Here is a 24,830-nt window from a genome sequence, read left to right on the forward strand (position 1 = left end):
TTGATTAGATGTATTACAGATAGAGACTAATCTGATTTTATTTTTCACCACTTTAAACAACTCATGCTTGCTGTATAAATCAGCTATATTGTTACAGAAAAAATGAGCAAAAATCAACTATCTCAATTTCTGAATATATAGAAAAAAGAGGAAAAAATGCTCATGATTCAAATTTGGAGAGGCATCAACTCTTTGTTTTTTCACCTCTACTAGTTATGTTTAGTCATGATTTATATGTTTACATTTTCATATAGTCATAAAGACTCACACTGCTACATATGCATAAATACTTTATATAGGGTAATATTCAAAGTAAGTTCTTAAATATGACATTTTTCAAACTAAAAATTCCAACAAGTAAAGGGAAACGATGATCTTAGAGCTCACGAAGGTCCCACTGATACTTGAACACGGACCACTGGATTAAGTGTTCAGAGTGCTTACCATTACATTATGCAAGGCTTCTGTATTAGACTGAGTTTTCCATTGTGAGAGAAGAGAATTCCTCAGTTTGCCGCTTACATGTTATTGCAAAATGATATCCCATGTGATAAGTAATATCCAACAAATTCTAATGTTATTTAACTGTTTTGCGCAACATCCTTTCCAAGCAGTTTTAAATATGCAAATGTTTACCAGAATATGAAAGTAATAAAATGCAGTTCATCTTTGTTTGTGTAATATTAAAAACGACCATATTTCCAAATTGCTGCAGCAATCTGGGTGCTTTTCGCGTGGGTGGTTCCATGGTGTAATGGTTAGCACTTTGGACTTTGAATCCAACGATCCGAGTTCAAATCTCGGTGGGGCCATTTTATAAACATATTGTGGTTTTTTTTCAAACTCATTTCAGAAGGATTAATCCAGACGTAACATTTTTAAATCTTCCATTTATTGATAATGTAAATGGGGGAATATGTATTAACAAGCATTCATCAAACCATAAGTAGAGGAATCAAAAGTGGGGTATTATTGCGATTGAAGATATACGGTTTTGATGTTAACCTTGAAACTGAAAAAGAAAACAATCTTCTCACTGATTTTCAATGGTAATTCGACAATCACAAAATACATTCATTTGATTAGACGTATCATAGGTATTAATCTTGTTTTCTCTTTCAAAATTATTAACATGTTACATGCACTGTAGAAGTTAATAATATGGTCAGAAACAAATCAGCAAAAAGTAACTATCTCATTTCCTGGACATGTAGAAGAGAGAGGCAAATCTACTTGTGTTGAAATATGAATAGACAACATCTGTTTCTGATTTTCATCTCTACAGATTCTATTCTTAATCATTTGTATTTTACATTTTTATAGAGCTACAAAGAAAGATATGGCTACATATACATCAATAGCTACATACAAGTTCATATGTATAAGTATATAAAGTGAATATTATATTTTCTGAGATAACACTTCTTAAATATCAATGGCATATTAAATTCTAAAAGTCTGGAAGCCCTCACTGAAATTTGAACTTGGATCACTAGATTCGGGACCCAGAGTGATGCCCATTACTCCATGGAACCCTTATCAAGTTGACTGCTTTTTCCATTGTGAAAGAAGAGAATGCCTCAGTGGGTAGCTTTATTGTTGATGCAAAACCTATGTACCAATTGGATAGGAGTAGTAAAAGGAGTTATAATGCTATTTGTTTTTTTGGAAAGGCATCCTTCCATAAGTGTTTTAAATATGAAAGGATTTACCAGATTCTGAAAGTTATAAAATGCTGTTCGTCTTTGACTGTATAAGAATAAAACCTTAAACATTTCCAAATTGCTGCAACAGAACCTCTGACTCTGGTATAGGTGGTTCCATGGTGTAATGGTTAACCCTTTGGAATTTGAATTCAATGATCTGACTTCAAAGTTTGCTGGGCCGTTTTGTTGCTCTTGAACTACTCCACATTTGTCAGCTTTGCTGATTTATAGCACACAGCAAATGCCAGTAGGCTGAAATAGTCATTAAATTATTGTTTTCTCAATGTCTATGAGCTGTTTGCAAGTTGTAGAAACTGAAATTGTTCAATACATGTAAACCAAAGTTCTTCTCAAAATATTTAGACATTTTTAAATCACATCCTGTTTTTCTCAAACACATTTCAGAGAGCTAATTCACAACTCCACCATTTCTAACCTTCCTGTTATTGATCAGGGGAATACAGAACATTTTAATGGAGAAGCAGTCCTCAAAACAATACTAGAGGAATCAAAATTGCGGTATTATTGAGATACAAGACTTGTCATTCTGATCCTTAGTCTTGAAATTGTGGAGCAAAAAGGTCCTCAGACGGATTTCCAACAGTCAATCTGTAATCATAAAACATATTCTTTTGATTAGATGTATTACAGATAGAGACTAATCTGATTTTATTTTTCACCACTTTAAACAACTCATGCTTGCTGTATAAATCAGCTATATTGTTACAGAAAAAATGAGCAAAAATCAACTATCTCAATTTCTGAATATATAGAAAAAAGAGGAAAAAATGCTCATGACTCAAATTTGGAGAGGCATCAACTCTTTGTTTTTTCACCTCTACTAGTTATGTTTAGTCATGATTTATATGTTTACATTTTCATATAGTCATAAAGACTCACACTGCTACATATGCATAAATACTTTATATAGGGTAATATTCAAAGTAAGTTCTTAAATATGACATTTTTCAAACTAAAAATTCCAACAAGTAAAGGGAAACGATGATCTTAGAGCTCACGAAGGTCCCACTGATACTTGAACACGGACCACTGGATTAAGTGTTCAGAGTGCTTACCATTACATTATGCAAGGCTTCTGTATTAGTCTGAGTTTTCCATTGTGAGAGAAGAGAATTCCTCAGTTTGCCGCTTACATGTTATTGCAAAATGATATCCCATGTGATAAGTAATATCCAACAAATTCTAATGTTATTTAACTGTTTTGCGCAACATCCTTTCCAAGCAGTTTTAAATATGCAAATGTTTACCAGAATATGAAAGTAATAAAATGCAGTTCATCTTTGTTTGTGTAATATTAAAAACGACCATATTTCCAAATTGCTGCAGCAATCTGGGTGCTTTTCGCGTGGGTGGTTCCATGGTGTAATGGTTAGCACTTTGGACTTTGAATCCAACGATCCGAGTTCAAATCTCGGTGGGGCCATTTTATAAACATATTGTGTTTTTTTTCAAACTCATTTCAGAAGGATTAATCCAGACGTAACATTTTTAAATCTTCCATTTATTGATAATGTAAATGGGGGAATATGTATTAACAAGCATTCATCAAACCATAAGTAGAGGAATCAAAAGTGGGGTATTATTGCGATTGAAGATATACGGTTTTGATGTTAACCTTGAAACTGAAAAAGAAAACAATCTTCTCACTGATTTTCAATGGTAATTCGACAATCACAAAATACATTCATTTGATTAGACGTATCATAGGTATTAATCTTGTTTTCTCTTTCAAAATTATTAACATGTTACATGCACTGTAGAAGTTAATAATATGGTCAGAAACAAATCAGCAAAAAGTAACTATCTCATTTCCTGGACATGTAGAAGAGAGAGGCAAATCTACTTGTGTTGAAATATGAATAGACAACATCTGTTTCTGATTTTCATCTCTACAGATTCTATTCTTAATCATTTGTATTTTATATTTTTATAGAGCTACAAAGAAAGATATGGCTACATATACATCAATAGCTACATACAAGTTCATATGTATAAGTATATAAAGTGAATATTATATTTTCTGAGATAACACTTCTTAAATATCAATGGCATATTAAATTCTAAAAGTCTGGAAGCCCTCACTGAAATTTGAACTTGGATCACTAGATTCGGGACCCAGAGTGATGCCCATTACTCCATGGAACCCTTATCAAGTTGACTGCTTTTTCCATTGTGAAAGAAGAGAATGCCTCAGTGGGTAGCTTTATTGTTGATGCAAAACCTATGTACCAATTGGATAGGAGTAGTAAAAGGAGTTATAATGCTATTTGTTTTTTTGGAAAGGCATCCTTCCATAAGTGTTTTAAATATGAAAGGATTTACCAGATTCTGAAAGTTATAAAATGCTGTTCGTCTTTGACTGTATAAGAATAAAACCTTAAACATTTCCAAATTGCTGCAACAGAACCTCTGACTCTGGTATAGGTGGTTCCATGGTGTAATGGTTAACCCTTTGGAATTTGAATTCAATGATCTGACTTCAAAGTTTGCTGGGCCGTTTTGTTGCTCTTGAACTACTCCACATTTGTCAGCTTTGCTGATTTATAGCACACAGCAAATGCCAGTAGGCTGAAATAGTCATTAAATTATTGTTTTCTCAATGTCTATGAGCTGTTTGCAAGTTGTAGAAACTGAAATTGTTCAATACATGTAAACCAAAGTTCTTCTCAAAATATTTAGACATTTTTAAATCACATCCTGTTTTTCTCAAACACATTTCAGAGAGCTAATTCACAACTCCACCATTTCTAACCTTCCTGTTATTGATCAGGGGAATACAGAACATTTTAATGGAGAAGCAGTCCTCAAAACAATACTAGAGGAATCAAAATTGCGGTATTATTGAGATACAAGACTTGTCATTCTGATCCTTAGTCTTGAAATTGTGGAGCAAAAAGGTCCTCAGACGGATTTCCAACAGTCAATCTGTAATCATAAAACATATTCTTTTGATTAGATGTATTACAGATAGAGACTAATCTGATTTTATTTTTCACCACTTTAAACAACTCATGCTTGCTGTATAAATCAGCTATATTGTTACAGAAAAAATGAGCAAAAATCAACTATCTCAATTTCTGAATATATAGAAAAAAGAGGAAAAAATGCTCATGACTCAAATTTGGAGAGGCATCAACTCTTTGTTTTTTCACCTCTACTAGTTATGTTTAGTCATGATTTATATGTTTACATTTTCATATAGTCATAAAGACTCACACTGCTACATATGCATAAATACTTTATATAGGGTAATATTCAAAGTAAGTTCTTAAATATGACATTTTTCAAACTAAAAATTCCAACAAGTAAAGGGAAACGATGATCTTAGAGCTCACGAAGGTCCCACTGATACTTGAACACGGACCACTGGATTAAGTGTTCAGAGTGCTTACCATTACATTATGCAAGGCTTCTGTATTAGTCTGAGTTTTCCATTGTGAGAGAAGAGAATTCCTCAGTTTGCCGCTTACATGTTATTGCAAAATGATATCCCATGTGATAAGTAATATCCAACAAATTCTAATGTTATTTAACTGTTTTGCGCAACATCCTTTCCAAGCAGTTTTAAATATGCAAATGTTTACCAGAATATGAAAGTAATAAAATGCAGTTCATCTTTGTTTGTGTAATATTAAAAACGACCATATTTCCAAATTGCTGCAGCAATCTGGGTGCTTTTCGCGTGGGTGGTTCCATGGTGTAATGGTTAGCACTTTGGACTTTGAATCCAACGATCCGAGTTCAAATCTCGGTGGGGCCATTTTATAAACATATTGTGTTTTTTTTCAAACTCATTTCAGAAGGATTAATCCAGACGTAACATTTTTAAATCTTCCATTTATTGATAATGTAAATGGGGGAATATGTATTAACAAGCATTCATCAAACCATAAGTAGAGGAATCAAAAGTGGGGTATTATTGCGATTGAAGATATACGGTTTTGATGTTAACCTTGAAACTGAAAAAGAAAACAATCTTCTCACTGATTTTCAATGGTAATTCGACAATCACAAAATACATTCATTTGATTAGACGTATCATAGGTATTAATCTTGTTTTCTCTTTCAAAATTATTAACATGTTACATGCACTGTAGAAGTTAATAATATGGTCAGAAACAAATCAGCAAAAAGTAACTATCTCATTTCCTGGACATGTAGAAGAGAGAGGCAAATCTACTTGTGTTGAAATATGAATAGACAACATCTGTTTCTGATTTTCATCTCTACAGATTCTATTCTTAATCATTTGTATTTTATATTTTTATAGAGCTACAAAGAAAGATATGGCTACATATACATCAATAGCTACATACAAGTTCATATGTATAAGTATATAAAGTGAATATTATATTTTCTGAGATAACACTTCTTAAATATCAATGGCATATTAAATTCTAAAAGTCTGGAAGCCCTCACTGAAATTTGAACTTGGATCACTAGATTCGGGACCCAGAGTGATGCCCATTACTCCATGGAACCCTTATCAAGTTGACTGCTTTTTCCATTGTGAAAGAAGAGAATGCCTCAGTGGGTAGCTTTATTGTTGATGCAAAACCTATGTACCAATTGGATAGGAGTAGTAAAAGGAGTTATAATGCTATTTGTTTTTTTGGAAAGGCATCCTTCCATAAGTGTTTTAAATATGAAAGGATTTACCAGATTCTGAAAGTTATAAAATGCTGTTCGTCTTTGACTGTATAAGAATAAAACCTTAAACATTTCCAAATTGCTGCAACAGAACCTCTGACTCTGGTATAGGTGGTTCCATGGTGTAATGGTTAACCCTTTGGAATTTGAATTCAATGATCTGACTTCAAAGTTTGCTGGGCCGTTTTGTTGCTCTTGAACTACTCCACATTTGTCAGCTTTGCTGATTTATAGCACACAGCAAATGCCAGTAGGCTGAAATAGTCATTAAATTATTGTTTTCTCAATGTCTATGAGCTGTTTGCAAGTTGTAGAAACTGAAATTGTTCAATACATGTAAACCAAAGTTCTTCTCAAAATATTTAGACATTTTTAAATCACATCCTGTTTTTCTCAAACACATTTCAGAGAGCTAATTCACAACTCCACCATTTCTAACCTTCCTGTTATTGATCAGGGGAATACAGAACATTTTACTGGAGAAGCAGTCCTCAAAACAATACTAGAGGAATCAAAATTGCGGTATTATTGAGATACAAGACTTGTCATTCTGATCCTTAGTCTTGAAATTGTGGAGCAAAAAGGTCCTCAGACGGATTTCCAACAGTCAATCTGTAATCATAAAACATATTCTTTTGATTAGATGTATTACAGATAGAGACTAATCTGATTTTATTTTTCACCACTTTAAACAACTCATGCTTGCTGTATAAATCAGCTATATTGTTACAGAAAAAATGAGCAAAAATCAACTATCTCAATTTCTGAATATATAGAAAAAAGAGGAAAAAATGCTCATGATTCAAATTTGGAGAGGCATCAACTCTTTGTTTTTTCACCTCTACTAGTTATGTTTAGTCATGATTTATATGTTTACATTTTCATATAGTCATAAAGACTCACACTGCTACATATGCATAAATACTTTATATAGGGTAATATTCAAAGTAAGTTCTTAAATATGACATTTTTCAAACTAAAAATTCCAACAAGTAAAGGGAAACGATGATCTTAGAGCTCACGAAGGTCCCACTGATACTTGAACACGGACCACTGGATTAAGTGTTCAGAGTGCTTACCATTACATTATGCAAGGCTTCTGTATTAGTCTGAGTTTTCCATTGTGAGAGAAGAGAATTCCTCAGTTTGCCGCTTACATGTTATTGCAAAATGATATCCCATGTGATAAGTAATATCCAACAAATTCTAATGTTATTTAACTGTTTTGCGCAACATCCTTTCCAAGCAGTTTTAAATATGCAAATGTTTACCAGAATATGAAAGTAATAAAATGCAGTTCATCTTTGTTTGTGTAATATTAAAAACGACCATATTTCCAAATTGCTGCAGCAATCTGGGTGCTTTTCGCGTGGGTGGTTCCATGGTGTAATGGTTAGCACTTTGGACTTTGAATCCAACGATCCGAGTTCAAATCTCGGTGGGGCCATTTTATAAACATATTGTGTTTTTTTTCAAACTCATTTCAGAAGGATTAATCCAGACGTAACATTTTTAAATCTTCCATTTATTGATAATGTAAATGGGGGAATATGTATTAACAAGCATTCATCAAACCATAAGTAGAGGAATCAAAAGTGGGGTATTATTGCGATTGAAGATATACGGTTTTGATGTTAACCTTGAAACTGAAAAAGAAAACAATCTTCTCACTGATTTTCAATGGTAATTCGACAATCACAAAATACATTCATTTGATTAGACGTATCATAGGTATTAATCTTGTTTTCTCTTTCAAAATTATTAACATGTTACATGCACTGTAGAAGTTAATAATATGGTCAGAAACAAATCAGCAAAAAGTAACTATCTCATTTCCTGGACATGTAGAAGAGAGAGGCAAATCTACTTGTGTTGAAATATGAATAGACAACATCTGTTTCTGATTTTCATCTCTACAGATTCTATTCTTAATCATTTGTATTTTATATTTTTATAGAGCTACAAAGAAAGATATGGCTACATATACATCAATAGCTACATACAAGTTCATATGTATAAGTATATAAAGTGAATATTATATTTTCTGAGATAACACTTCTTAAATATCAATGGCATATTAAATTCTAAAAGTCTGGAAGCCCTCACTGAAATTTGAACTTGGATCACTAGATTCGGGACCCAGAGTGATGCCCATTACTCCATGGAACCCTTATCAAGTTGACTGCTTTTTCCATTGTGAAAGAAGAGAATGCCTCAGTGGGTAGCTTTATTGTTGATGCAAAACCTATGTACCAATTGGATAGGAGTAGTAAAAGGAGTTATAATGCTATTTGTTTTTTTGGAAAGGCATCCTTCCATAAGTGTTTTAAATATGAAAGGATTTACCAGATTCTGAAAGTTATAAAATGCTGTTCGTCTTTGACTGTATAAGAATAAAACCTTAAACATTTCCAAATTGCTGCAACAGAACCTCTGACTCTGGTATAGGTGGTTCCATGGTGTAATGGTTAACCCTTTGGAATTTGAATTCAATGATCTGACTTCAAAGTTTGCTGGGCCGTTTTGTTGCTCTTGAACTACTCCACATTTGTCAGCTTTGCTGATTTATAGCACACAGCAAATGCCAGTAGGCTGAAATAGTCATTAAATTATTGTTTTCTCAATGTCTATGAGCTGTTTGCAAGTTGTAGAAACTGAAATTGTTCAATACATGTAAACCAAAGTTCTTCTCAAAATATTTAGACATTTTTAAATCACATCCTGTTTTTCTCAAACACATTTCAGAGAGCTAATTCACAACTCCACCATTTCTAACCTTCCTGTTATTGATCAGGGGAATACAGAACATTTTAATGGAGAAGCAGTCCTCAAAACAATACTAGAGGAATCAAAATTGCGGTATTATTGAGATACAAGACTTGTCATTCTGATCCTTAGTCTTGAAATTGTGGAGCAAAAAGGTCCTCAGACGGATTTCCAACAGTCAATCTGTAATCATAAAACATATTCTTTTGATTAGATGTATTACAGATAGAGACTAATCTGATTTTATTTTTCACCACTTTAAACAACTCATGCTTGCTGTATAAATCAGCTATATTGTTACAGAAAAAATGAGCAAAAATCAACTATCTCAATTTCTGAATATATAGAAAAAAGAGGAAAAAATGCTCATGATTCAAATTTGGAGAGGCATCAACTCTTTGTTTTTTCACCTCTACTAGTTATGTTTAGTCATGATTTATATGTTTACATTTTCATATAGTCATAAAGACTCACACTGCTACATATGCATAAATACTTTATATAGGGTAATATTCAAAGTAAGTTCTTAAATATGACATTTTTCAAACTAAAAATTCCAACAAGTAAAGGGAAACGATGATCTTAGAGCTCACGAAGGTCCCACTGATACTTGAACACGGACCACTGGATTAAGTGTTCAGAGTGCTTACCATTACATTATGCAAGGCTTCTGTATTAGACTGAGTTTTCCATTGTGAGAGAAGAGAATTCCTCAGTTTGCCGCTTACATGTTATTGCAAAATGATATCCCATGTGATAAGTAATATCCAACAAATTCTAATGTTATTTAACTGTTTTGCGCAACATCCTTTCCAAGCAGTTTTAAATATGCAAATGTTTACCAGAATATGAAAGTAATAAAATGCAGTTCATCTTTGTTTGTGTAATATTAAAAACGACCATATTTCCAAATTGCTGCAGCAATCTGGGTGCTTTTCGCGTGGGTGGTTCCATGGTGTAATGGTTAGCACTTTGGACTTTGAATCCAACGATCCGAGTTCAAATCTCGGTGGGGCCATTTTATAAACATATTGTGGTTTTTTTTCAAACTCATTTCAGAAGGATTAATCCAGACGTAACATTTTTAAATCTTCCATTTATTGATAATGTAAATGGGGGAATATGTATTAACAAGCATTCATCAAACCATAAGTAGAGGAATCAAAAGTGGGGTATTATTGCGATTGAAGATATACGGTTTTGATGTTAACCTTGAAACTGAAAAAGAAAACAATCTTCTCACTGATTTTCAATGGTAATTCAACAATCACAAAATACATTCATTTGATTAGACGTATCATAGGTATTAATCTTGTTTTCTCTTTCAAAATTATTAACATGTTACATGCACTGTAGAAGTTAATAATATGGTCAGAAACAAATCAGCAAAAAGTAACTATCTCATTTCCTGGACATGTAGAAGAGAGAGGCAAATCTACTTGTGTTGAAATATGAATAGACAACATCTGTTTCTGATTTTCATCTCTACAGATTCTATTCTTAATCATTTGTATTTTACATTTTTATAGAGCTACAAAGAAAGATATGGCTACATATACATCAATAGCTACATACAAGTTCATATGTATAAGTATATAAAGTGAATATTATATTTTCTGAGATAACACTTCTTAAATATCAATGGCATATTAAATTCTAAAAGTCTGGAAGCCCTCACTGAAATTTGAACTTGGATCACTAGATTCGGGACCCAGAGTGATGCCCATTACTCCATGGAACCCTTATCAAGTTGACTGCTTTTTCCATTGTGAAAGAAGAGAATGCCTCAGTGGGTAGCTTTATTGTTGATGCAAAACCTATGTACCAATTGGATAGGAGTAGTAAAAGGAGTTATAATGCTATTTGTTTTTTTGGAAAGGCATCCTTCCATAAGTGTTTTAAATATGAAAGGATTTACCAGATTCTGAAAGTTATAAAATGCTGTTCGTCTTTGACTGTATAAGAATAAAACCTTAAACATTTCCAAATTGCTGCAACAGAACCTCTGACTCTGGTATAGGTGGTTCCATGGTGTAATGGTTAACCCTTTGGAATTTGAATTCAATGATCTGACTTCAAAGTTTGCTGGGCCGTTTTGTTGCTCTTGAACTACTCCACATTTGTCAGCTTTGCTGATTTATAGCACACAGCAAATGCCAGTAGGCTGAAATAGTCATTAAATTATTGTTTTCTCAATGTCTATGAGCTGTTTGCAAGTTGTAGAAACTGAAATTGTTCAATACATGTAAACCAAAGTTCTTCTCAAAATATTTAGACATTTTTAAATCACATCCTGTTTTTCTCAAACACATTTCAGAGAGCTAATTCACAACTCCACCATTTCTAACCTTCCTGTTATTGATCAGGGGAATACAGAACATTTTAATGGAGAAGCAGTCCTCAAAACAATACTAGAGGAATCAAAATTGCGGTATTATTGAGATACAAGACTTGTCATTCTGATCCTTAGTCTTGAAATTGTGGAGCAAAAAGGTCCTCAGACGGATTTCCAACAGTCAATCTGTAATCATAAAACATATTCTTTTGATTAGATGTATTACAGATAGAGACTAATCTGATTTTATTTTTCACCACTTTAAACAACTCATGCTTGCTGTATAAATCAGCTATATTGTTACAGAAAAAATGAGCAAAAATCAACTATCTCAATTTCTGAATATATAGAAAAAAGAGGAAAAAATGCTCATGACTCAAATTTGGAGAGGCATCAACTCTTTGTTTTTTCACCTCTACTAGTTATGTTTAGTCATGATTTATATGTTTACATTTTCATATAGTCATAAAGACTCACACTGCTACATATGCATAAATACTTTATATAGGGTAATATTCAAAGTAAGTTCTTAAATATGACATTTTTCAAACTAAAAATTCCAACAAGTAAAGGGAAACGATGATCTTAGAGCTCACGAAGGTCCCACTGATACTTGAACACGGACCACTGGATTAAGTGTTCAGAGTGCTTACCATTACATTATGCAAGGCTTCTGTATTAGTCTGAGTTTTCCATTGTGAGAGAAGAGAATTCCTCAGTTTGCCGCTTACATGTTATTGCAAAATGATATCCCATGTGATAAGTAATATCCAACAAATTCTAATGTTATTTAACTGTTTTGCGCAACATCCTTTCCAAGCAGTTTTAAATATGCAAATGTTTACCAGAATATGAAAGTAATAAAATGCAGTTCATCTTTGTTTGTGTAATATTAAAAACGACCATATTTCCAAATTGCTGCAGCAATCTGGGTGCTTTTCGCGTGGGTGGTTCCATGGTGTAATGGTTAGCACTTTGGACTTTGAATCCAACGATCCGAGTTCAAATCTCGGTGGGGCCATTTTATAAACATATTGTGTTTTTTTTCAAACTCATTTCAGAAGGATTAATCCAGACGTAACATTTTTAAATCTTCCATTTATTGATAATGTAAATGGGGGAATATGTATTAACAAGCATTCATCAAACCATAAGTAGAGGAATCAAAAGTGGGGTATTATTGCGATTGAAGATATACGGTTTTGATGTTAACCTTGAAACTGAAAAAGAAAACAATCTTCTCACTGATTTTCAATGGTAATTCGACAATCACAAAATACATTCATTTGATTAGACGTATCATAGGTATTAATCTTGTTTTCTCTTTCAAAATTATTAACATGTTACATGCACTGTAGAAGTTAATAATATGGTCAGAAACAAATCAGCAAAAAGTAACTATCTCATTTCCTGGACATGTAGAAGAGAGAGGCAAATCTACTTGTGTTGAAATATGAATAGACAACATCTGTTTCTGATTTTCATCTCTACAGATTCTATTCTTAATCATTTGTATTTTATATTTTTATAGAGCTACAAAGAAAGATATGGCTACATATACATCAATAGCTACATACAAGTTCATATGTATAAGTATATAAAGTGAATATTATATTTTCTGAGATAACACTTCTTAAATATCAATGGCATATTAAATTCTAAAAGTCTGGAAGCCCTCACTGAAATTTGAACTTGGATCACTAGATTCGGGACCCAGAGTGATGCCCATTACTCCATGGAACCCTTATCAAGTTGACTGCTTTTTCCATTGTGAAAGAAGAGAATGCCTCAGTGGGTAGCTTTATTGTTGATGCAAAACCTATGTACCAATTGGATAGGAGTAGTAAAAGGAGTTATAATGCTATTTGTTTTTTTGGAAAGGCATCCTTCCATAAGTGTTTTAAATATGAAAGGATTTACCAGATTCTGAAAGTTATAAAATGCTGTTCGTCTTTGACTGTATAAGAATAAAACCTTAAACATTTCCAAATTGCTGCAACAGAACCTCTGACTCTGGTATAGGTGGTTCCATGGTGTAATGGTTAACCCTTTGGAATTTGAATTCAATGATCTGACTTCAAAGTTTGCTGGGCCGTTTTGTTGCTCTTGAACTACTCCACATTTGTCAGCTTTGCTGATTTATAGCACACAGCAAATGCCAGTAGGCTGAAATAGTCATTAAATTATTGTTTTCTCAATGTCTATGAGCTGTTTGCAAGTTGTAGAAACTGAAATTGTTCAATACATGTAAACCAAAGTTCTTCTCAAAATATTTAGACATTTTTAAATCACATCCTGTTTTTCTCAAACACATTTCAGAGAGCTAATTCACAACTCCACCATTTCTAACCTTCCTGTTATTGATCAGGGGAATACAGAACATTTTACTGGAGAAGCAGTCCTCAAAACAATACTAGAGGAATCAAAATTGCGGTATTATTGAGATACAAGACTTGTCATTCTGATCCTTAGTCTTGAAATTGTGGAGCAAAAAGGTCCTCAGACGGATTTCCAACAGTCAATCTGTAATCATAAAACATATTCTTTTGATTAGATGTATTACAGATAGAGACTAATCTGATTTTATTTTTCACCACTTTAAACAACTCATGCTTGCTGTATAAATCAGCTATATTGTTACAGAAAAAATGAGCAAAAATCAACTATCTCAATTTCTGAATATATAGAAAAAAGAGGAAAAAATGCTCATGATTCAAATTTGGAGAGGCATCAACTCTTTGTTTTTTCACCTCTACTAGTTATGTTTAGTCATGATTTATATGTTTACATTTTCATATAGTCATAAAGACTCACACTGCTACATATGCATAAATACTTTATATAGGGTAATATTCAAAGTAAGTTCTTAAATATGACATTTTTCAAACTAAAAATTCCAACAAGTAAAGGGAAACGATGATCTTAGAGCTCACGAAGGTCCCACTGATACTTGAACACGGACCACTGGATTAAGTGTTCAGAGTGCTTACCATTACATTATGCAAGGCTTCTGTATTAGTCTGAGTTTTCCATTGTGAGAGAAGAGAATTCCTCAGTTTGCCGCTTACATGTTATTGCAAAATGATATCCCATGTGATAAGTAATATCCAACAAATTCTAATGTTATTTAACTGTTTTGCGCAACATCCTTTCCAAGCAGTTTTAAATATGCAAATGTTTACCAGAATATGAAAGTAATAAAATGCAGTTCATCTTTGTTTGTGTAATATTAAAAACGACCATATTTCCAAATTGCTGCAGCAATCTGGGTGCTTTTCGCGTGGGTGGTTCCATGGTGTAATGGTTAGCACTTTGGACTTTGAATCCAACGATCCGAGTTCAAATCTCGGTGGGGCCATTTTATAAACATATTGTGTTTTTTTTCAAACTCATTTCAGAAGGATTAATCCAGACGTAACATTTTTAAATCTTCCATTTATTGATAATGTAAATGGGGGAATATGTATTAACAAGCATTCATCAAACCATAAGTAGAGGAATCAAAAGTGGGGTATTATTGCGATTGAAGATATACGGTTTTGATGTTAACCTTGAAACTGAAAAAGAAAACAATCTTCTCACTGATTTTCAATGGTAATTCGACAATCACAAAATACATTCATTTGATTAGACGTATCATAGGTATTAATCTTGTTTTCTCTTTCAAAATTATTAACATGTTACATGCACTGTAGAAGTTAATAATATGGTCAGAAACAAATCAGCAAAAAGTAACTATCTCATTTCCTGGACATGTAGAAGAGAGAGGCAAATCTACTTGTGTTGAAATATGAATAGACAACATCTGTTTCTGATTTTCATCTCTACAGATTCTATTCTTAATCATTTGTATTTTATATTTTTATAGAGCTACAAAGAAAGATATGGCTACATATACATCAATAGCTACATACAAGTTCATATGTATAAGTATATAAAGTGAATATTATATTTTCTGAGATAACACTTCTTAAATATCAATGGCATATTAAATTCTAAAAGTCTGGAAGCCCTCACTGAAATTTGAACTTGGATCACTAGATTCGGGACCCAGAGTGATGCCCATTACTCCATGGAACCCTTATCAAGTTGACTGCTTTTTCCATTGTGAAAGAAGAGAATGCCTCAGTGGGTAGCTTTATTGTTGATGCAAAACCTATGTACCAATTGGATAGGAGTAGTAAAAGGAGTTATAATGCTATTTGTTTTTTTGGAAAGGCATCCTTCCATAAGTGTTTTAAATATGAAAGGATTTACCAGATTCTGAAAGTTATAAAATGCTGTTCGTCTTTGACTGTATAAGAATAAAACCTTAAACATTTCCAAATTGCTGCAACAGAACCTCTGACTCTGGTATAGGTGGTTCCATGGTGTAATGGTTAACCCTTTGGAATTTGAATTCAATGATCTGACTTCAAAGTTTGCTGGGCCGTTTTGTTGCTCTTGAACTACTCCACATTTGTCAGCTTTGCTGATTTATAGCACACAGCAAATGCCAGTAGGCTGAAATAGTCATTAAATTATTGTTTTCTCAATGTCTATGAGCTGTTTGCAAGTTGTAGAAACTGAAATTGTTCAATACATGTAAACCAAAGTTCTTCTCAAAATATTTAGACATTTTTAAATCACATCCTGTTTTTCTCAAACACATTTCAGAGAGCTAATTCACAACTCCACCATTTCTAACCTTCCTGTTATTGATCAGGGGAATACAGAACATTTTACTGGAGAAGCAGTCCTCAAAACAATACTAGAGGAATCAAAATTGCGGTATTATTGAGATACAAGACTTGTCATTCTGATCCTTAGTCTTGAAATTGTGGAGCAAAAAGGTCCTCAGACGGATTTCCAACAGTCAATCTGTAATCATAAAACATATTCTTTTGATTAGATGTATTACAGATAGAGACTAATCTGATTTTATTTTTCACCACTTTAAACAACTCATGCTTGCTGTATAAATCAGCTATATTGTTACAGAAAAAATGAGCAAAAATCAACTATCTCAATTTCTGAATATATAGAAAAAAGAGGAAAAAATGCTCATGATTCAAATTTGGAGAGGCATCAACTCTTTGTTTTTTCACCTCTACTAGTTATGTTTAGTCATGATTTATATGTTTACATTTTCATATAGTCATAAAGACTCACACTGCTACATATGCATAAATACTTTATATAGGGTAATATTCAAAGTAAGTTCTTAAATATGACATTTTTCAAACTAAAAATTCCAACAAGTAAAGGGAAACGATGATCTTAGAGCTCACGAAGGTCCCACTGATACTTGAACACGGACCACTGGATTAAGTGTTCAGAGTGCTTACCATTACATTATGCAAGGCTTCTGTATTAGTCTGAGTTTTCCATTGTGAGAGAAGAGAATTCCTCAGTTTGCCGCTTACATGTTATTGCAAAATGATATCCCATGTGATAAGTAATATCCAACAAATTCTAATGTTATTTAACTGTTTTGCGCAACATCCTTTCCAAGCAGTTTTAAATATGCAAATGTTTACCAGAATATGAAAGTAATAAAATGCAGTTCATCTTTGTTTGTGTAATATTAAAAACGACCATATTTCCAAATTGCTGCAGCAATCTGGGTGCTTTTCGCGTGGGTGGTTCCATGGTGTAATGGTTAGCACTTTGGACTTTGAATCCAACGATCCGAGTTCAAATCTCGGTGGGGCCATTTTATAAACATATTGTGTTTTTTTTCAAACTCATTTCAGAAGGATTAATCCAGACGTAACATTTTTAAATCTTCCATTTATTGATAATGTAAATGGGGGAATATGTATTAACAAGCATTCATCAAACCATAAGTAGAGGAATCAAAAGTGGGGTATTATTGCGATTGAAGATATACGGTTTTGATGTTAACCTTGAAACTGAAAAAGAAAACAATCTTCTCACTGATTTTCAATGGTAATTCGACAATCACAAAATACATTCATTTGATTAGACGTATCATAGGTATTAATCTTGTTTTCTCTTTCAAAATTATTAACATGTTACATGCACTGTAGAAGTTAATAATATGGTCAGAAACAAATCAGCAAAAAGTAACTATCTCATTTCCTGGACATGTAGAAGAGAGAGGCAAATCTACTTGTGTTGAAATATGAATAGACAACATCTGTTTCTGATTTTCATCTCTACAGATTCTATTCTTAATCATTTGTATTTTATATTTTTATAGAGCTACAAAGAAAGATATGGCTACATATACATCAATAGCTACATACAAGTTCATATGTATAAGTATATAAAGTGAATATTATATTTTCTGAGATAACACTTCTTAAATATCAATGGCATATTAAATTCTAAAAGTCTGGAAGCCCTCACTGAAATTTGAACTTGGATCACTAGATTCGGGACCCAGAGTGATGCCCATTACTCCATGGAACCCTTATCAAGTTGACTGCTTTTTCCATTGTGAAAGAAGAGAATGCCTCAGTGGGTAGCTTTATTGTTGATGCAAAACCTATGTACCAATTGGATAGGAGTAGTAAAAGGAGTTATAATGCTATTTGTTTTTTTGGAAAGGCATCCTTCCATAAGTGTTTTAAATATGAAAGGATTTACCAGATTCTGAAAGTTATAAAATGCTGTTCGTCTTTGACTGTATAAGAATAAAACCTTAAACATTTCCAAATTGCTGCAACAGAACCTCTGACTCTGGTATAGGTGGTTCCATGGTGTAATGGTTAACCCTTTGGAATTTGAATTCAATGATCTGACTTCAAAGTTTGCTGGGCCGTTTTGTTGCTCTTGAACTACTCCACATTTGTCAGCTTTGCTGATTTATAGCACACAGCAAATGCCAGTAGGCTGAAATAGTCATTAAATTATTGTTTTCTCAATGTCTATGAGCTGTTTGCAAGTTGTAGAAACTGAAATTGTTCAATACATGTAAACCAAAGTTCTTCTCAAAATATTTAGACATTTTTAAATCACATCCTGTTTTTCTCAAACACATTTCAGAGAGCTAATTCACAACTCCACCATTTCTAACCTTCCTGTTATTGATCAGGGGAATACAGAACATTTTACTGGAGAAGCAGTCCTCAAAACAATACTAGAGGAATCAAAATTGCGGTATTATTGAGATACAAGACTTGTCATTCTGATCCTTAGTCTTGAAATTGTGGAGCAAAAAGGTCCTCAGACGGATTTCCAACAGTCAATCTGTAATCATAAAACATATTCTTTTGATTAGATGTATTACAGATAGAGACTAATCTGATTTTATTTTTCACCACTTTAAACAACTCATGCTTGCTGTATAAATCAGCTATATTGTTACAGAAAAAATGAGCAAAAATCAACTATCTCAATTTCTGAATATATAGAAAAAAGAGGAAAAAATGCTCATGATTCAAATTTGGAGAGGCATCAACTCTTTGTTTTTTCACCTCTACTAGTTATGTTTAGTCATGATTTATATGTTTACATTTTCATATAGTCATAAAGACTCACACTGCTACATATGCATAAATACTTTATATAGGGTAATATTCAAAGTAAGTTCTTAAATATGACATTTTTCAAACTAAAAATTCCAACAAGTAAAGGGAAACGATGATCTTAGAGCTCACGAAGGTCCCACTGATACTTGAACACGGACCACTGGATTAAGTGTTCAGAGTGCTTACCATTACATTATGCAAGGCTTCTGTATTAGTCTGAGTTTTCCATTGTGAGAGAAGAGAATTCCTCAGTTTGCCGCTTACATGTTATTGCAAAATGATATCCCATGTGATAAGTAATATCCAACAAATTCTAATGTTATTTAACTGTTTTGCGCAACATCCTTTCCAAGCAGTTTTAAATATGCAAATGTTTACCAGAATATGAAAGTAATAAAATGCAGTTCATCTTTGTTTGTGTAATATTAAAAACGACCATATTTCCAAATTGCTGCAGCAATCTGGGTGCTTTTCGCGTGGGTGGTTCCATGGTGTAATGGTTAGCACTTTGGACTTTGAATCCAACGATCCGAGTTCAAATCTCGGTGGGGCCATTTTATAAACATATTGTGTTTTTTTTCAAACTCATTTCAGAAGGATTAATCCAGACGTAACATTTTTAAATCTTCCATTTATTGATAATGTAAATGGGGGAATATGTATTAACAAGCATTCATCAAACCATAAGTAGAGGAATCAAAAGTGGGGTATTATTGCGATTGAAGATATACGGTTTTGATGTTAACCTTGAAACTGAAAAAGAAAACAATCTTCTCACTGATTTTCAATGGTAATTCGACAATCACAAAATACATTCATTTGATTAGACGTATCATAGGTATTAATCTTGTTTTCTCTTTCAAAATTATTAACATGTTACATGCACTGTAGAAGTTAATAATATGGTCAGAAACAAATCAGCAAAAAGTAACTATCTCATTTCCTGGACATGTAGAAGAGAGAGGCAAATCTACTTGTGTTGAAATATGAATAGACAACATCTGTTTCTGATTTTCATCTCTACAGATTTTATTCTTAATCATTTGTATTTTATATTTTTATAGAGCTACAAAGAAAGATATGGCTACATATACATCAATAGCTACATACAAGTTCATATGTATAAGTATATAAAGTGAATATTATATTTTCTGAGATAACACTTCTTAAATATCAATGGCATATTAAATTCTAAAAGTCTGGAAGCCCTCACTGAAATTTGAACTTGGATCACTAGATTCGGGACCCAGAGTGATGCCCATTACTCCATGGAACCCTTATCAAGTTGACTGCTTTTTCCATTGTGAAAGAAGAGAATGCCTCAGTGGGTAGCTTTATTGTTGATGCAAAACCTATGTACCAATTGGATAGGAGTAGTAAAAGGAGTTATAATGCTATTTGTTTTTTTGGAAAGGCATCCTTCCATAAGTGTTTTAAATATGAAAGGATTTACCAGATTCTGAAAGTTATAAAATGCTGTTCGTCTTTGACTGTATAAGAATAAAACCTTAAACATTTCCAAATTGCTGCAACAGAACCTCTGACTCTGGTATAGGTGGTTCCATGGTGTAATGGTTAACCCTTTGGAATTTGAATTCAATGATCTGACTTCAAAGTTTGCTGGGCCGTTTTGTTGCTCTTGAACTACTCCACATTTGTCAGCTTTGCTGATTTATAGCACACAGCAAATGCCAGTAGGCTGAAATAGTCATTAAATTATTGTTTTCTCAATGTCTATGAGCTGTTTGCAAGTTGTAGAAACTGAAATTGTTCAATACATGTGAACCAAAGTTCTTCTCAAAATATTTAGACATTTTTAAATCACATCCTGTTTTTCTCAAACACATTTCAGAGAGCTAATTCACAACTCCACCATTTCTAACCTTCCTGTTATTGATCAGGGGAATACAGAACATTTTACTGGAGAAGCAGTCCTCAAAACAATACTAGAGGAATCAAAATTGCGGTATTATTGAGATACAAGACTTGTCATTCTGATCCTTAGTCTTGAAATTGTGGAGCAAAAAGGTCCTCAGACGGATTTCCAACAGTCAATCTGTAATCATAAAACATATTCTTTTGATTAGATGTATTACAGATAGAGACTAATCTGATTTTATTTTTCACCACTTTAAACAACTCATGCTTGCTGTATAAATCAGCTATATTGTTACAGAAAAAATGAGCAAAAATCAACTATCTCAATTTCTGAATATATAGAAAAAAGAGGAAAAAATGCTCATGATTCAAATTTGGAGAGGCATCAACTCTTTGTTTTTTCACCTCTACTAGTTATGTTTAGTCATGATTTATATGTTTACATTTTCATATAGTCATAAAGACTCACACTGCTACATATGCATAAATACTTTATATAGGGTAATATTCAAAGTAAGTTCTTAAATATGACATTTTTCAAACTAAAAATTCCAACAAGTAAAGGGAAACGATGATCTTAGAGCTCACGAAGGTCCCACTGATACTTGAACACGGACCACTGGATTAAGTGTTCAGAGTGCTTACCATTACATTATGCAAGGCTTCTGTATTAGTCTGAGTTTTCCATTGTGAGAGAAGAGAATTCCTCAGTTTGCCGCTTACATGTTATTGCAAAATGATATCCCATGTGATAAGTAATATCCAACAAATTCTAATGTTATTTAACTGTTTTGCGCAACATCCTTTCCAAGCAGTTTTAAATATGCAAATGTTTACCAGAATATGAAAGTAATAAAATGCAGTTCATCTTTGTTTGTGTAATATTAAAAACGACCATATTTCCAAATTGCTGCAGCAATCTGGGTGCTTTTCGCGTGGGTGGTTCCATGGTGTAATGGTTAGCACTTTGGACTTTGAATCCAACGATCCGAGTTCAAATCTCGGTGGGGCCATTTTATAAACATATTGTGTTTTTTTTCAAACTCATTTCAGAAGGATTAATCCAGACGTAACATTTTTAAATCTTCCATTTATTGATAATGTAAATGGGGGAATATGTATTAACAAGCATTCATCAAACCATAAGTAGAGGAATCAAAAGTGGGGTATTATTGCGATTGAAGATATACGGTTTTGATGTTAACCTTGAAACTGAAAAAGAAAACAATCTTCTCACTGATTTTCAATGGTAATTCGACAATCACAAAATACATTCATTTGATTAGACGTATCATAGGTATTAATCTTGTTTTCTCTTTCAAAATTATTAACATGTTACATGCACTGTAGAAGTTAATAATATGGTCAGAAACAAATCAGCAAAAAGTAACTATCTCATTTCCTGGACATGTAGAAGAGAGAGGCAAATCTACTTGTGTTGAAATATGAATAGACAACATCTGTTTCTGATTTTCATCTCTACAGATTCTATTCTTAATCATTTGTATTTTATATTTTTATAGAGCTACAAAGAAAGATATGGCTACATATACATCAATAGCTACATACAAGTTCATATGTATAAGTATATAAAGTGAATATTATATTTTCTGAGATAACACTTCTTAAATATCAATGGCATATTAAATTCTAAAAGTCTGGAAGCCCTCACTGAAATTTGAACTTGGATCACTAGATTCGGGACCCAGAGTGATGCCCATTACTCCATGGAACCCTTATCAAGTTGACTGCTTTTTCCATTGTGAAAGAAGAGAATGCCTCAGTGGGTAGCGTTATTGTTGATGCAAAACCTATGTACCAATTGGATAGGAGTAGTAAAAGGAGTTATAATGCTATTTGTTTTTTTGGAAAGGCATCCTTCCATAAGTGTTTTAAATATGAAAGGATTTACCAGATTCTGAAAGTTATAAAATGCTGTTCGTCTTTGACTGTATAAGAATAAAACCTTAAACATTTCCAAATTGCTGCAACAGAACCTCTGACTCTGGTATAGGTGGTTCCATGGTGTAATGGTTAACCCTTTGGAATTTGAATTCAATGATCTGACTTCAAAGTTTGCTGGGCCGTTTTGTTGCTCTTGAACTACTCCACATTTGTCAGCTTTGCTGATTTATAGCACACAGCAAATGCCAGTAGGCTGAAATAGTCATTAAATTATTGTTTTCTCAATGTCTATGAGCTGTTTGCAAGTTGTAGAAACTGAAATTGTTCAATACATGTGAACCAAAGTTCTTCTCAAAATATTTAGACATTTTTAAATCACATCCTGTTTTTCTCAAACACATTTCAGAGAGCTAATTCACAACTCCACCATTTCTAACCTTCCTGTTATTGATCAGGGGAATACAGAACATTTTAATGGAGAAGCAGTCCTCAAAACAATACTAGAGGAATCAAAATTGCGGTATTATTGAGATACAAGACTTGTCATTCTGATCCTTAGTCTTGAAATTGTGGAGCAAAAAGGTCCTCAGACGGATTTCCAACAGTCAATCTGTAATCATAAAACATATTCTTTTGATTAGATGTATTACAGATAGAGACTAATCTGATTTTATTTTTCACCACTTTAAACAACTCATGCTTGCTGTATAAATCAGCTATATTGTTACAGAAAAAATGAGCAAAAATCAACTATCTCAATTTCTGAATATATAGAAAAAAGAGGAAAAAATGCTCATGATTCAAATTTGGAGAGGCATCAACTCTTTGTTTTTTCACCTCTACTAGTTATGTTTAGTCATGATTTATATGTTTACATTTTCATATAGTCATAAAGACTCACACTGCTACATATGCATAAATACTTTATATAGGGTAATATTCAAAGTAAGTTCTTAAATATGACATTTTTCAAACTAAAAATTCCAACAAGTAAAGGGAAACGATGATCTTAGAGCTCACGAAGGTCCCACTGATACTTGAACACGGACCACTGGATTAAGTGTTCAGAGTGCTTACCATTACATTATGCAAGGCTTCTGTATTAGTCTGAGTTTTCCATTGTGAGAGAAGAGAATTCCTCAGTTTGCCGCTTACATGTTATTGCAAAATGATATCCCATGTGATAAGTAATATCCAACAAATTCTAATGTTATTTAACTGTTTTGCGCAACATCCTTTCCAAGCAGTTTTAAATATGCAAATGTTTACCAGAATATGAAAGTAATAAAATGCAGTTCATCTTTGTTTGTGTAATATTAAAAACGACCATATTTCCAAATTGCTGCAGCAATCTGGGTGCTTTTCGCGTGGGTGGTTCCATGGTGTAATGGTTAGCACTTTGGACTTTGAATCCAACGATCCGAGTTCAAATCGCGGTGGGGCCATTTTATAAACATATTGTGTTTTTTTTTCAAACTCATTTCAGAAGGATTAATCCAGACGTAACATTTTTAAATCTTCCATTTATTGATAATGTAAATGGGGGAATATGTATTAACAAGCATTCATCAAACCATAAGTAGAGGAATCAAAAGTGGGGTATTATTGCGATTGAAGATATACGGTTTTGATGTTAACCTTGAAACTGAAAAAGAAAACAATCTTCTCACTGATTTTCAATGGTAATTCAACAATCACAAAATACATTCATTTGATTAGACGTATCATAGGTATTAATCTTGTTTTCTCTTTCAAAATTATTAACATGTTACATGCACTGTAGAAGTTAATAATATGGTCAGAAACAAATCAGCAAAAAGTAACTATCTCATTTCCTGGACATGTAGAAGAGAGAGGCAAATCTACTTGTGTTGAAATATGAATAGACAACATCTGTTTCTGATTTTCATCTCTACAGATTCTATTCTTAATCATTTGTATTTTATATTTTTATAGAGCTACAAAGAAAGATATGGCTACATATACATCAATAGCTACATACAAGTTCATATGTATAAGTATATAAAGTGAATATTATATTTTCTGAGATAACACTTCTTAAATATCAATGGCATATTAAATTCTAAAAGT

General features: G+C 32.8%; 11 non-coding genes across 11 annotated transcripts; all 11 read left to right on the top strand.

Annotated features, from left to right (window-relative positions):
- The first annotated feature begins 740 nt into the window (after positions 1-740).
- Positions 741-812, top strand: TRNAQ-UUG (transfer RNA glutamine (anticodon UUG)). The gene has a single exon. It is a non-coding gene; the product is annotated as a tRNA-Gln (tRNA).
- Positions 813-3,078: 2,266 nt separating this feature from the next.
- On the top strand, positions 3,079-3,150 carry TRNAQ-UUG (transfer RNA glutamine (anticodon UUG)). Its single transcript has one exon. It is a non-coding gene; the product is annotated as a tRNA-Gln (tRNA).
- A 2,265-nt stretch (positions 3,151-5,415) lies between these two features.
- On the top strand, positions 5,416-5,487 carry TRNAQ-UUG (transfer RNA glutamine (anticodon UUG)). The gene has a single exon. It is a non-coding gene; the product is annotated as a tRNA-Gln (tRNA).
- Positions 5,488-7,752: 2,265 nt separating this feature from the next.
- Positions 7,753-7,824, top strand: TRNAQ-UUG (transfer RNA glutamine (anticodon UUG)). The gene has a single exon. It is a non-coding gene; the product is annotated as a tRNA-Gln (tRNA).
- Positions 7,825-10,089: 2,265 nt separating this feature from the next.
- On the top strand, positions 10,090-10,161 carry TRNAQ-UUG (transfer RNA glutamine (anticodon UUG)). Its single transcript has one exon. It is a non-coding gene; the product is annotated as a tRNA-Gln (tRNA).
- Positions 10,162-12,427: 2,266 nt separating this feature from the next.
- Positions 12,428-12,499, top strand: TRNAQ-UUG (transfer RNA glutamine (anticodon UUG)). The gene has a single exon. It is a non-coding gene; the product is annotated as a tRNA-Gln (tRNA).
- A 2,265-nt stretch (positions 12,500-14,764) lies between these two features.
- On the top strand, positions 14,765-14,836 carry TRNAQ-UUG (transfer RNA glutamine (anticodon UUG)). The gene has a single exon. It is a non-coding gene; the product is annotated as a tRNA-Gln (tRNA).
- A 2,265-nt stretch (positions 14,837-17,101) lies between these two features.
- On the top strand, positions 17,102-17,173 carry TRNAQ-UUG (transfer RNA glutamine (anticodon UUG)). The gene has a single exon. It is a non-coding gene; the product is annotated as a tRNA-Gln (tRNA).
- A 2,265-nt stretch (positions 17,174-19,438) lies between these two features.
- TRNAQ-UUG (transfer RNA glutamine (anticodon UUG)) lies at positions 19,439-19,510 on the top strand. Its single transcript has one exon. It is a non-coding gene; the product is annotated as a tRNA-Gln (tRNA).
- A 2,265-nt stretch (positions 19,511-21,775) lies between these two features.
- Positions 21,776-21,847, top strand: TRNAQ-UUG (transfer RNA glutamine (anticodon UUG)). Its single transcript has one exon. It is a non-coding gene; the product is annotated as a tRNA-Gln (tRNA).
- A 2,265-nt stretch (positions 21,848-24,112) lies between these two features.
- Positions 24,113-24,184, top strand: TRNAQ-UUG (transfer RNA glutamine (anticodon UUG)). The gene has a single exon. It is a non-coding gene; the product is annotated as a tRNA-Gln (tRNA).
- Positions 24,185-24,830: the final 646 nt, after the last annotated feature.

This window comes from Pleurodeles waltl, chromosome 2_1 (assembly GCF_031143425.1).
Source record: "Pleurodeles waltl isolate 20211129_DDA chromosome 2_1, aPleWal1.hap1.20221129, whole genome shotgun sequence".
NCBI classification, from domain to species: domain Eukaryota; kingdom Metazoa; phylum Chordata; class Amphibia; order Caudata; family Salamandridae; genus Pleurodeles; species Pleurodeles waltl.